The 2,680-nt window shown below is 45.0% G+C and overlaps 1 long non-coding RNA gene across 1 annotated transcript; it reads left to right on the top strand.

The window, feature by feature from the left end:
- Positions 1–930: 930 nt before the first annotated feature.
- Positions 931–1,798, top strand: LOC137045808 (uncharacterized). Its single transcript, XR_010898845.1, has 3 exons — positions 931–1,172; positions 1,360–1,474; positions 1,584–1,798. It is a non-coding gene; the product is annotated as an uncharacterized lncRNA (long non-coding RNA).
- The last annotated feature ends 882 nt before the right edge of the window (positions 1,799–2,680 follow it).

The raw sequence follows: 2,680 nt of genomic DNA, 5'->3' as shown, positions 1-2,680 counted from the left end.
CAGGGCGTCAGCAGACGGTCCCGCTGCTTCAGTCCAACACTCGCTGGAAGCGATGTGCAAGAGGGCGGGAGTGGCCCGAGGAATGATCGTCGGGGTTCTTAATACCACAGCAACGCCCTCAGGTCACCCTGGCCACCAGCCAAAGTACCACCTCTCTCGGAGATGGTAGATCGGGATGTGGCAGAGGGGACTCTCTCTCTTTACAGAGATCATTGAGTCTTGACCACAACATCGCGATGGTCATGTTCCCGCAGAGGGAACACAGCACATCCACAAACACTGTCCGAATGTGCCGGGCCCAAACACGTCGAGCAGTGAATGCGTCCCAAAGACAGCAACAGATATCGACCGCACCCGGAAGTGCGCGGACAAACCGTCTTGAAAAAGACGTGCCACACGCAAGCTCTTTTTGTGAGAGGAAGCTCTGCAGAGTGCCGAAGCGCCCAGGGAAAACACACACAGCTGTTGCAGATCACTGCACAGATCAGCAGGCAGGCAATGTGAGATCGCTGGAACGCGCTGTACACCAACACCCTGGAGAACCGCTCGTCTCGAAGACTGAAGAGAGGACTTCAGAATTCAGGCTTGCAGGAGTGAAGAGATGCTCTTGGCTCCGAAGCAGAAACATAATGCGATTCATGCCAGCTACTTCCTTATATACCCAGGTGGGTAGGCGGAGTTACGCATGCAAATCTCGCATGCCCATGGCATTGGCACTACCATTGGGCGTTTTCTTATATCTCGAAGGTGATTGGCTTCTAGGCGAAACCCCCATTCTTCAGTCACTGACGTTACGTCGGAGTGACTGAACGAAAGGGAACAGACGTTTTCACTCCTGTACTCAAACCCTTTCCTCCATTCACTGTGTTTTTGCTACTTTGCTGTTTTGTGATCTTCAATGGCTGGACGGCGTCTCCCCTTCAACTCCTCTGCATGGACGCGATCAACCCCTTTCAGCCAGTCCGCAGACCGGCGGGAAGAAACAGCTGAATGCTATCATTGGGCTATCTCGTCAGCTTGCTCAGTTTGCTGCCGATTTTAACGAGCAGTTCACTTTAGTAATCTCCAGGTTGCTGTCCATAGACGATAGGTTGCTTGCTTTGGAGTCGAAAAACTGTGTGGAAGATACTAACTTTAAGAAGAGAAGACAAGTGCCCAGTCCTAAGATTGCGGTAAGACTGTTATCTAAGCTAAAGTAACCTAAAGCAAAGCTTTTTAAGTAGCACAAGCTGAAATTAGCCTTTTAAAAGAACCAATGTAAGTTGCTTTATAAAAGTGTTTTCTTTTTCTGGTCATTTTACAGGAAGCAGTACGCCGTCTTCACAACTTCGTCATAACACTCATTTAATTGTTTTCCAGCTGCATGTAAGACATAGAGACAGTACGCAGGAGCTTCAGGTACAAACATCCAGTTCTTGCATCGCAAGCAGAAGCTGTGAAGAGTTCAGCTTGGAGTCGATTGAGAAGAAAGAGGGTAAGATTTATTAGATAAGATCCGTTTTTGGTCAGTGTGCCTATTTTTCAGGTGCATTTTACGCAGTACATCGCGCAATACTGATTGTCTTTATTGGTTGTTTTTACAGCTGCTACAAGCAAGAAAGAGTGTGTTAGCTGAGGATGAGGTGGGCCTTTGGAAGTGCGCTACCATAGACCTGATGTCTGATGAGGAAGACGGCATCGTTGGCGCGGTGTCTGGATGGACTGTTCGACCAGCCAGGAGCTCGCCGAGCTCTGTGCCACGCTGCAATCGAGATTAGAGGCGATTCCAAAGAACAGGGCAACGCACGACAAACGTCTGAAAAATGGACTGAAATCAGACAGAATGGCGCTAGTTACCTACAGCTCTGAAGCGGAAAACAGAGACTTCATGGTGCTGTAGGATTTTGGGCTTCTCGTGAGCTTCCTATTGTTGTGTGGGCAGATCTCAAACGTTTTGCTTTTGGTTCTGTGTTTGTTCTAATAAAGCTCTTTCTTTGAATAAACTGCACGTCCCTGGCATATTTTCCTTTCCTCAATAAATGAATGTCCTTGATGGTTATGATAGCGTAGTCCATAGGATAACAATGGCATGAATATAAAACATAATAGCATATCACATGAATATGAATATATAAAATTAAAAAATATGCAAATCATAATTTTACATACATACATATATATATATATATATATATATATATATATATATATATATATATATATATATATATATATATATATATATATATATATATATATATATATATATTTATATATGTGTGTGTGTGTGTGTGTAAAATTATTATAATTTGGGGGTTTAAATTTATTAATTTATTACCCAGGTTGACCAATAGTAACAGATCTGCCAACCAATCACGAGTGATATTTCTTGTTTCAATGTAGTAGTTTCAACCTTTACTGAGTGAGGAAATTCAAGCCATTCCGGCAAGGCGCCGCCCAGAGCTGCTATTCATATGCTAATTAGAGCCATTTGCGCCGGCGCCAGCATGCCTCCGCAAGCTCCACATACGTCATGGTTCGTTTCCGTCAATATGTGGCACAGACGAACGTGATGTTCACAGGCCGTAAACTGGCGTTAATTGTCGAAAATCAGGGAGATTTCCGGCCGTTTACGGGGACGAAAATCCAATTTTTCATGCAGTGCTTCCCTCTGGGACTCCAGTTTGAGCCTTCAGGGCCA

Source organism: Pseudorasbora parva, chromosome 18, assembly GCF_024679245.1.
Source record: "Pseudorasbora parva isolate DD20220531a chromosome 18, ASM2467924v1, whole genome shotgun sequence".
Taxonomy (NCBI): Eukaryota; Metazoa; Chordata; class Actinopteri; order Cypriniformes; family Gobionidae; genus Pseudorasbora; species Pseudorasbora parva.
This window is presented reverse-complemented; position numbering and strand designations above follow the sequence as displayed.